An 11,834-nucleotide genomic window follows, 5' to 3' on the forward strand; every position below is an offset into this window, starting at 1 on the left:
TAGTCAATCTATTAAAAATATTTAAATGGACTATAGAATATTGTAAAATTTGACACCAGATATCCAAAGCCTACAACTAAACTATGTAAATTTAGTATAATTTGGCACAAAGAATCAATCTTCAGGAGAAAGTTAATTCTAATAGCCCATTTAATACAACTGCTTGAAATGCAAAAAAAACACGTACAATTAATTTCACAGGAAATGGGCCAGGGGACAAGTGCAGAGATACTGGTAGTTCAAAACAAGAATTCAAACAGATTGTTGCAATCAACAAAGCAAAAGAAAAATGTAGAAAGAAAACCAGAGACAAATAACTAATTAGAAGACTTAAATCAGAATAAATTCAGACAAATGGATCCCAAGGTTTCACTGCTTTAAAACAAAGCAAAATATTAAAAATCCACACACTTGCATAAAACGAGCAAGGCTTCTGATAAAAATGTGCATTCAGCCCAAATCTAAGTTAAAATAGGTTTTATACCTGCTAATTTTTAAAAGCAACCTAGACTATTACCACATCAAAAAGACTAGTCACTAATTTTGATGCCAAGTCTTCAAAGAGAAAAATAAACAAGAGTCACCTTATAACTTATTCTAGCTACTGTTGATTGTGGATGAAAAAGGATCTTGGGAAAACTGTTATGAAAGCACCATCACCACAGGCAAAACAAGGGCAGCAACGTTGAGCAACAGTTATTGCTGCTGCCTCGCAGCTCAAAATAAACAGGTTGATCCAAACCTCAGGCATTGTGTGCAGATTTGGAATGTTCTCTCTGGGAGCACATGCATTTCTTCTGCCCACTCAGATTTCCTCCCACATCCCAAAAGGTAGCTATCATGTTAATTGGACCATTGTGGTCTCCTCTACATCGAAGATACTGGGCGCAGATTGGGAGATTGCTTTGTCGAGCACTTCAGCTTTGTCCACTGCAATAGCATGGGTTCCCAGTGGCCACCCACTTCAACTCCCCATCCCACTCCCTTGCTGACATGGTTTTGGACAACACCTCATCTTCCAACTGGGCACCTCCAACCAGCTGGCATTAATACTAGGCCCTTTTACGTGGGGAAAAAAATTTGACCGTAAAGGCAGATATTCTCTGCCCTCGAGTTGCTGAACCTACCTCCATGAATGCTCAGCATGTGGCTCCAAGATGCCAACTCCAATCCCTCCTCAAGTTGGTCGCAGAGGTGGAACGGGAGCCCTCCACCTCCGTCCATAAATATGCTGCCGCTGCAAGCGGCTGGCTGAGGACATCACCATGACACCATCAGCCACAACCCAGGACCCAGTCATTCATCCCACATTTAAACAAAAAGCTTCCTTTTAAAAAACCTGAGGCTCCTTCCTCCAGCTCTTCTGCCTGGCACTCCCCCTGCGGCATGGCAAGCCTGGCTCTTCACTCCCCTCTTGCGTCCATCAGACTCCCTAGCTCTGATTCTCCATGTCCACTCTTCAGCATCTTGTAGCAGTAACACCACATAAGTGCTGGAGGCCGGTCCATAAGCGTGCCGGAGGAACAGCGCCGGGCCAAAGGATCAATAGCCATCTTTGTTACCCATAATCCACCATGCAGCTGGAACAAAGATGGCCAATGCTCGCCACGTATGCATGCCGTCATATTGACGGGCAGCAGTATGAAACCAGTCACCCCCTCAGTCATCGGCCCCGGAGGGCGCAACGAGGCACCCCACTCATAAAAGTGATGCTGCAGCAGCCTTTTATGCCTGCTGAGTGCTCATTTTTCTCCACCTACGGCGTCAGCCTCACAGAGAGCCCCTCCATAAAAACGACTACCGACTTCTCTGGCTTTTGGTACACCCCACCCCCCCAACCACTTCTTCCCCCACTTCCTTACCCCAGCTCTGTCTCACTTCCTTATCCCCTCCCATCTCCATTCACCCAGAAAAAAATCCATTCTCAGCTCTCCCTCATCATATCCAATTAACACCTCTTTTTGGTCTGGACTCCTCCCCTAGCCAGCACGGTCTATTCTGAGATATCTTGTTTTTTTTACTAATTCTTTGCTTATGCCTTAAAGGGCTCAGGCCTGAAACATCAGCAATATCTTTATTTCCTATGGACACTGCAAGACGGGCTGAACTCCTCCAGTATTTCTGTGTGTTTTTATTGCAATCACAGCTTCTGCAGACCTTCATGTTTCACTCTATGTTGTTCGACTTCAATGTTTGGAAAATCACAGAAAAAAAAATAACAATTACTGACCAGTTCAGACTGGGCGCCCTTTTTAGACCACAAGTATGTGAGTGCAACAGTCCCAGTGTTGCATCCCAGTACGATTTACACTGCAGGTTTCCTCCAAAAAGGGATCCTGCAGGATAAATCAGTGCAGGAATTGACTCAAAATTCCTGCATTCCTTTTTAGACTCCCCGTGTAGCAGCAAAGTTCCTTGATTGTGCCGTTACATGCCTGCAGTCTGAAAACCATATTTGTAAATTAACCCCTAACATAGGTTAATGGGAAGGAGAAAGCTATGGTCGAAAGTATGGGAACACAAGTCAATGAGGAGCCACAAGACTGATGAGATTGGTTCCTTTGTAACCAGCACAGTTATATCCACATGCATATATACTTGTATAGTTACAAGTATCATATTTAATTCAGAAATTGATAAAAAATTCTGGCAGATTGCAGACCAAAATTATCAAGCCCACACTTCCAAAAACAAATGCATCTTTTAAAAAATCTCTTAAAATTACCAATATAAAACTGGTCACAAAGGATTTGCATCATAAAGTCTGGCATCTTACCTAAAAATCAACTGAATTATTTAACAAAAAAAACTAACAGTTCAAGCTTTTGTTATACTATAGTTCATGCTTTAGGGATACAACAATATTCTACATTCTTTGGATAACAACTCACACATAGAATTATTAGCTCAATTTCACTTACACTTTATCCAAATTCACTGAAAAATTGTAGAAGCCAAGAATTTCAAGGGCTTGGATTCAGCATTTTGTCGCCATTATATCAAAGAGAAAAAAAGCAAATGGAAATGTATTAATTCGGATTACACTATCCTTTTTCTCTTAATACACAAAGGTACTGCAGGTCACGTAATAACTGCAGAAAGTGATAGTCGATGCTTCGTGCCTGAGCCATTCAACAGGAATGCCAAAAATTCAGCAAATCCAAAGTGCACAGATGATAGGTAAATGCTGGCAGGAGGGGGAATAAGGAAAGGAGCTGGGGAGATGAAAATGTTTTGGAGAGGAGGCAGAGGACTGAGAATAATGTTCTCAGATTGGAGGAAGGTAAGCGGTGGGTAGCTAGGGGAAGGAAATAGGAGACAGTCTTAGGGAATGAAAAGGAAAATCAGAAGGATGAGGGAATGAGGGGGGAGAAAAAGAGATTACTGGAAATTGGAGAAGCCAATATTGATGTGGCAGAGACAGGAACAAAGAGAAAGCAATAGGATCCTTACAGGAGATAGTTACCTCGACTACACCACTTCCCACATCCTAAATTTATAAATGATGCTTGTGGATTACCTGCCAAAATGGAGACCAATTACAAAAGAGAATAGAGTCAATAGAGATAAACCAAGTTAATTTGAGGCATGGTAGAAGTTGACAGCAAAGTTAAAGTTGACAACGTCATCAATGGTGCAAAAAGCAGAACCAATGCAGCAGAAGAAGAGTTTAGGAGCATTTCCAGGGAATATTTGCAACATTTTTCTCAATTGTTATTGTCTTAACCAGGTTCTTAGACTAGCAGAGTCAGATAGACTACAAACACTAAAATGAGGCCAAGATTCCTACTTCCACTAAAGCTTTCAGTTTATCCAAGGATGTAATGCATCAGATGATAAAACTCAAGATGAAATGAGGGAAGGAGTGGCAAAATGAGAATATGATAGAGCAAAAATAAAGTCAATTCAAATTTGTTTTTGGGAAGGGCTGAGATCAGTTATATCCCACCAATGATCTTGAGCTTCTTCACCAAAAGACGAGTCAGTTCAGGTTGACAGCAAATTGTCAAGTCCCATCACACTGACACACGTCAGAGTTGTGCTCAGCCCATAAGCGTTCACACCACGATACTGCTTGATTCAGTTCAAACAGAATGATCAAGTTTGTGGATGATATAACAGCAGTTGGGCCTCATTAGTAACAACTAGTCAACTTACAGAAGAGGTTGGAGGCTCATTATATGGTGCAAGAAAAACAACCAGTCTCAATGTGGACAAGGCAAAGGAGATAATTGTGGACTTTGGGAGGATGAAGGTCAACCACTCTCCACTACGCATCAATGGCTTTGTGGTGGAGAGAATTAGAGCGCACCAAGTTCCTTGGTGTCAATATAACAGACCCACAATCTCAGTGGTCGGGAAAACACAGCACCATATACACTTCCTAACGAAGCTGAGGAGGATAAGGCCATCAGACCCCATCTTGACAACATTTTACAGAAGTACAATTGAGTGCCCTGTCTGACTGCATCGTGTGGTACAGTAGCTGCAAAGCATCAGACCAGAAGTCAGAACCAAAGCATCAGACCAGAAGTCAGAACCAAAGCATCAGACCAGAAGTCAGAACCAAAGCATCAGACCAGAAGTCAGAACCAAAGCAACAGACCAGAAGTCAGAACCAAAGCATCAGACCAGAAGTCAGAATCATTAAACTGCTGAGAAGATCAATGGGGGTCTCCCTTTCCTCTATTTAGGATAAGTCCTGAAATAGGGCCCAAAGTATTATTGAGGAAGTCTACCATCCTTCTTTATGATACACATTGATCATTGTGTGTATTCAAGTTTCAGTTTATTATATCTGATTGCACAAGTACAACCCAACAAAACAGCCTTCTCTAGTCCTTTATAAAATATGCAGACATACAACCAGACAAACAATACATGCATAGGACAAATATCCACATTTAAAAATAAATATTTGTTCAGAAATTGTGTGCATGTGCCCATTGCGGTCTGGAGAATCACTTTCATGTGGTTACACACGTACAGTCAGATAATGAACTTCAACTCAGACCAAATGAGATTTTTCCAAAAGTGGTGCAAAAAAAGGTCACTCATCTATGCTAGAAACATGGTTCCCTAGCCAATTCCACCACTCTTCCTAGCAACCATCAGAACCAGCAAGAAAACAAAAGCATCGATGGGTCATGTGATTCATTCAAGAACTGATGAGTTGGATTTTGGCCTCTGCTTTTCATTTATTCCTTTTGATCTAGTCAATTCCCTTAAGGGCCCAAAACTTCAACATCACCCTTTAACAAAGTCACTAATTCATCCTTCAAACTCCACTTGGATAGATAGTTCTAATACAATGGCAAAAATAAATAAATCTCGTCATCTTTCTTAGATGGTAATTCTGACAATTCTCCCTAATTCTAGATCAGCCATTTACAATGCAGGCCACAGTATATTTAAGTAAAAACCTCATTTTCTTTTCACCTCATGCAGCTTAATTTTTTTTTAATAAATGTTTTTTTGCAGTTGGTAGAAGTATGGAAGAAACCATAGAAGGAGACCCAAACATTTTGTGCGAAGTCCTAAGTGGGCAATAGCCAGAAAAACTGTTCTAAATTACCACGTTAGCTAGCACAACGAAGTGCCAAATGTCAGATGCATTATCCATGGAGGGGGAGGAGAAAGAGAGAGAAGTGGGGAGAAGGTAAACATAAGGGAGCATCAAATTAAGGACTTGTCCTTCAACTAGACACAAAGGCCTACTAATATTGCTGCCACAATTTCTCAGCCAACAGCCTGGAAGACAAGGTAAATCAAATATCAATCAAAATCTGTAGCTGCATTCATGCCACAAGCAGTCTCTCATCTTTCTGCTTCAGTACTTTGCAGCCTTCCACACCAAACAGACTTAACACTTGTGAATCTGCAGATATAGAGTCAATCAGTATATTTCAGATTTATTGTCAAGAGTACATTATCTAAGTTGATGGAAGGAGAAGGAAAGAAAAGAATGGACTCAGTAGAATTTCTGGTGTAATTTTGTTGAATGACAACATTGTCTGACTGGATTAATGCAACCTAGATTGTATACCTAAAATGGATGAGAGGGGGGGTGGGGGGGTGGTTTGGGAGGAAAGGGGGGGGGGGAGAAAAAGTCACTGTATATGTGTGAAAAAGAAATTGTGTATATCATGGCTAATGTGATTTATGGTGTGAAAAATAAAAAAAATTAAAAAAAAAAAAAAAAAAAACAAAAAAAAAAAAGAGTACATACCTGACACAGACAACTCAGATTATTTGTTTTCATGTGTACATTGTCTAGTTTCTTTTTGCACTACCAATAAGAGGTGAGTCTGCCCTACCAGCAGGAAAAAGAAACTGAGATGCCTTGAATAGAAAAAAATATATTCCACTGATAAATAAGTTGAGTTTGGAATCCCTGAATTTAGTCAAAGTCAAAAGCCACACACTTGTCTCACCCACTTCCAAAATTGTTGGCAAAGTCACTAATCACTGAAAAGGAGCATTTTAAAACCAGTCAGACAGCTTTTGCTGATCTACTAAATGCTTCCAGCATATTTTCTGCTTTTATTTCAGATTTATTGATTTTCAACCCTGAAACTAAATTTGTTTTCGCGTTCCCAAACACTAGATGCCCGCAGAATGTGCAATTAAAAAGGCACAACCAAAACTGGTCCACTATATTACAAGCAGTAATGAGGGGCTGAGGGTCAAAAAGATTGCAGCAGTTTTAGATTTGATCCAGACCTTTAGCAATGTTTTGGTCAGTTGTTCACTTGCACTGTGGGGTTTCCCTCACTTTTAAACTGCAGCACCTGGGTTGCCCTCCTGGGACCCAGGTGCATTAACTGGGGCAAAGGTGCTGGAAGCACCTTTTAAATTGCAGGGGGATCTACCCATTAAATTGCCAGTCCAGCGCTTTAATGGGGATCCCGTTCCCGCAATATGCGTCATCTACTCACCAGTACTGCCGGATCTTCAAATGCTGACGGCTAGGTGACGCACGCAAGCTCTGACACCTCCAGAATAAGCGGGTTGACCATTTTCATTTTCAAATCGCCTGTGGACACGAGCTAGGTAAGTTTAACTGGGTTCCCTGACTATCTCTGAGCTAGGTCAGGGACCCCTTTGGGTGCTGACAGGGTTGGCCAGGTCTGATCCTTTCTAAATGTCATTATGGAACTGGGGTGCTAACCGGGCATATTGAAAGGGCCTCCTGGGTGACCTGTTTCACCCTCCCACAAGCTAGAATCAGACTGGTGATAGAAGTGGGAGAGTGGGCCAGGGAGTAGCAGGAGAGATGGGAATGCGGACTAATATGGATTAGGGTAGGATTGATGTAAATAGTAACTTTATGGTTGGCATGCACTGTGACCAAAGGGCCTATTTTAGCATTGTCTCTGTTTTTTTCACCTCTCTCCCCACCCCCAATTTTAGATGTGCCCTTCAATGAAGAGTTCTTAGGATATGGTCAATAACATTTTATAGAGTATTTACCCATTTTTAATGATAGTTTTAGTTGACCAATTTAAAACCTGCATAACAACAGTACTAAACAAAGACTAAGAGAGGAGGAGAGAGAAGTTAAGAGAAAAAACAACTTTAAAAATACAGTCAACTCCAATTATCCAAAATGTTAAGGACCAGGCCTTTTTTTCCATGGAGAAAGGGTCATTTTTAAAAACAGCCTAGTAACAACAGCAAATCATTTGTACCAATGTTTAAATAACAAAGTTTAAGCATTAAAATGCTTAATTCTCACCAAAAAAAAATGCTGACCACTGAGACGAACTCAACATGGCCACTAAGACCACCCAATCGCCATAGCCGATCCCAAACACGAACCCACCACTGCTGCTGATCTCCGGGGAGGCTTCCCGGGTCAGTGGAACACTCAATGGCGAATCGGCAGACTCCTGTCTCCCCATTCACCGTAGCTCCCAACACCAGAGTCCCGAATTTGAATCGTCCCCAGGCCTGATCACACATGCACACTGGGGAAGTAGGCCAAGGGGAGGATTCAGAGTCTGCGTCCAGTGTGCCGAGGAGGGAGGTCCCTGATCGTGCCCGGGAGGCCACTTCCTTGATGAAGCCAGAACAAGGAATCCTTCCGACCACTTAGGGCTGGAAGTCAGAAGCACGCAGTTAAAGGGGGAGATTAAAGAAAAGTCAATAGGGGAAGATAAAAGAAATGGAAAGAGGGGAGGGAGTTACCGGAAATGAATACAAATGTCTTTCTAATTTCATGTTCAGTGAATTTTTTTCCTCAAATTGTTAGGTCAGTTTGGATCCGAAAAAAATTTCAGATAAATGAGGATTTCCGATTTATTTCGGATATCTTCATTTATCCAAATTTTTTTTTAAATTGCATGAGGATTTCAGACATTCTGAGTTGTACTGTGTTAGCAATTTTGATTCTGACAAAGCATGATCAATAAGCATATGGAAAACGCACATTTAATACAGTGATTGAAAGATTTAAGAGAAATTGCAATAGGTTGAGATGAGTCAGCCCTACGTAAATTTATTCACCAATGTGTATACCAATATCTAATTTTATTCACACTCCAATTATTTCAAAAACAGAGCAAACATTTGAAAAGTTAATGTGAGCTAATGCCAAATGAATTTTACAATCCAAATAGCATGCAACCTTGCATACTGCAAACTCAGTCTGAAATGCACAAGCAAGGCAAGGTAAAAAAAAACTCATTATTTGGAATGTGACAGGAAGCAATAGTGACTACATAAAAATTCAGAAGGAGGTGAAAGAATAAATTGAAATTTCAGTTAGGATGGCAGGTGAATCCATAACTCAAGACGGCCTTCAAATATCTATTGTATAGACAGCGCCATGTGCCGTAAACCCAAACTACAATTTAATCTTTAAAGCTTTCTCAAAGTTCCAATAGTATTTCTCAGTACCCAAAATAAATGAAATGCAACTGAAATTGGGGAACTGGTCAAGAAACACAAAGCTCAAAAGACAATCTGAACTGCAGTACAAGCTGGAACTGGCAGCTGAAAAAAATGATTCCACTTTGTACTCAAATGGATGAAAAGCCTCCAGCTCATTGCCAAAGTATAGAAAATACTGAAAAATGCAGAACAATGCCCCATGAAGTGTGTGTGTGTTAATATGGCTGTAAAAAAAGATATCAAATCAAGTAGTGAGACACAAAGAAATAACAGGAAATACATGTAAAACAACAAATACCACTCAAGTCTACAGAAATTTTTTTTACCAACACTATTTGGAGATTCTCTGAACAGCCCAAAGCTGCGGAACAGACACAGACAAAAAGCAGCATCAATTTTTGCAGCCAATATAAATGCAGGTTGAACTAGTGTTGGACACAAAGATGTAAATCAGTTTATAGTATTGGTTATAATTTTCCAGTTCGTGATGATTTGGCCCATTCACAATACAAGTTGCTCACTTTCAGCTCAAAACATCAAGTGTCCTACAGGGGCGGCAATCAAGCACCTCGTCGAGAGGAACAATTGGAATGTGCAAAATGCAACATACACTCTGCAAAACCACAAAGTGTCCTTACTGAGAAAAATCAGGTTTCATGTTGGCCAAAACTCCTGTTCTTTCAAATCACGCCAGGAGACCTCTTGCATTCGAGCAGAAAGGCCCTCATTCAAATACAGATCGTATAACATGGAGGAAAAGAAACCACCCACAGGCACCGAAACAATGATTAGCCAAAGTTCCCTGAGGTTTCACTCACTCAGACACGGCTATAAAGTCAGCACTACACTCATCCCGACTCTGAAACACGAGAGAGAGGGGGGGAGAGAGGGGGGGAGAGAGGGGGGGAGAGAGGGGGGGAGAGAGGGGGGGAGAGAGGGGGGGAGAGAGGGGGGGAGAGAGGGGGGGAGAGAGGGGGGGAGAGAGGGGGGGAGAGAGGGGGGGAGAGAGGGGGGGAGAGAGGGGGGGAGAGAGGGGGGGGGAGAGAGGGGGGGAGAGAGGGGGGGAGAGAGGGGGGGAGAGAGGGGGGGAGAGAGGGGGGGAGAGAGGGGGGGGAGAGAGGGGGGGAGAGAGGGGGGGAGAGAGGGGGGGAGAGAGGGGGGGAGAGAGGGGGGGAGAGAGGGGGGGAGAGAGGGGGGGAGAGAGGGGGGGAGAGAGGGGGGGAGAGAGGGGGGGAGAGAGGGGGGGAGAGAGGGGGGGAGAGAGGGGGGGAGAGAGGGGGGGAGAGAGGGGGGGAGAGAGGGGGGGAGAGAGGGGGGGAGAGAGGGGGGGAGAGAGGGGGGGAGAGAGGGGGGGAGAGAGGGGGGAGAGAGGGGGGGAGAGAGGGGGGGAGAGAGGGGGGGAGAGAGGGGGGGAGAGAGGGGGGGAGAGAGGGGGGGAGAGAGGGGGGGAGAGAGGGGGGGAGAGAGGGGGGGAGAGAGGGGGGGAGAGAGGGGGGGAGAGAGGGGGGGAGAGAGGGGGGGAGAGAGGGGGGGAGAGAGGGGGGGAGAGAGGGGGGGAGAGAGGGGGGGAGAGGGGGGGAGAGAGGGGGGGAGAGAGGGGGGGAGAGAGGGGGGGAGAGAGGGGGGGAGAGGGGGGAGAGAGGGGGGGAGAGAGGGGGGGAGAGAGGGGGGAGAGAGGGGGGAGAGAGGGGGGGAGAGAGGGGGGGAGAGAGGGGGGGAGAGAGGGGGGGAGAGAGGGGGGGAGAGAGGGGGGGGAGAGAGGGGGGGAGAGAGGGGGGGAGAGAGGGGGGGAGAGAGGGGGGGAGAGAGGGGGGGAGAGAGGGGGGAGAGAGGGGGAGAGAGAGGGGGAGAGAGAGGGGGAGAGAGAGGGGGAGAGGGGGAGAGAGAGGGGGAGAGAGAGGGGGAGAGAGAGGGGGAGAGAGAGGGGGAGAGAGAGGGAGAGAGAGAGGGAGAGAGAGAGGGAGAGAGAGAGACTCTTAATATCAGTCAATAAGCCGAGAGAGAGAGAGAGAGAGAGAGAACCTCTTGATATCAGTGAATGAGAGAGAGAGAGAGAGAGAGAGAGAATTCACTTTAATAAAAAGTCTCCTCACTTGGATTTCGGGTCACCAATCCAGTAATCAAACCACTCCGGGCGCTCCGTAAAAAAAAACCCAACAATTCAGTCATCATTTCAAAAAAATCATTGCTGCTGGATAATCTTTAACCATCAGCGATGAAAAGTCGTCCACCGACAAGAACTGTCAGACAACTCGATACAATTATCACAGAACTGATCCTCGCCGATTATTTTTAATTATTTGATGCTCTGCTGTAAACAGTGATTTTAGGAAATCAATTCAGCGCCGTCCTCGTTGGAAGGTTTTGCATTGTCTAGCGCTGCCTAGTGTTGGCTCTCGAGTTGCATGTGCAACTTTCCGATGTGGGCTTCAAGGGTGGGCGAGACAAAAATCCGAGGCCTTCAATAAGAAGGCATTTTTAAAGGGAAAGGGTTGCGGGAGTGGGCTGGAAACGAAACGATGAATTCCGATACAATTGCAGCGAGCAGCACCAGCTTGGTGCAACAGAGGCTCAAGTTCCTCGAGAAAGATTCCCGACCACGGGCGAAAATAAGTCTTCGCAAACTCCGTCGAGGACTTGCAAATCGCCCCAAAAGAAAGTGACCGCCCTCCCCCAACGTTCTCGGAGGCAGCAGAACCCCGGGTGGAAACCCCACCAAAGCTTCTGGATTTGCACGATCTGGGGAGGCAGGAAAATAAATCTTTAATGCCGCCTCTTGTACAATGTAGGCCTGTAAGTTCACACTGTAGGAAACTAAACAAAGACAACCCCTACAGGGAAACATTGCCAAAATCTTCCAACTTTTCAGCAAGTTGTTTTGCTTCAATCCAAGAAGAGGTGCGGAATGAAAACGTTTTATTGACAATAAACTCCCCCCA

This window comes from Narcine bancroftii, chromosome 8 (assembly GCF_036971445.1).
Source record: "Narcine bancroftii isolate sNarBan1 chromosome 8, sNarBan1.hap1, whole genome shotgun sequence".
Classification (NCBI taxonomy): Eukaryota; Metazoa; Chordata; class Chondrichthyes; order Torpediniformes; family Narcinidae; genus Narcine; species Narcine bancroftii.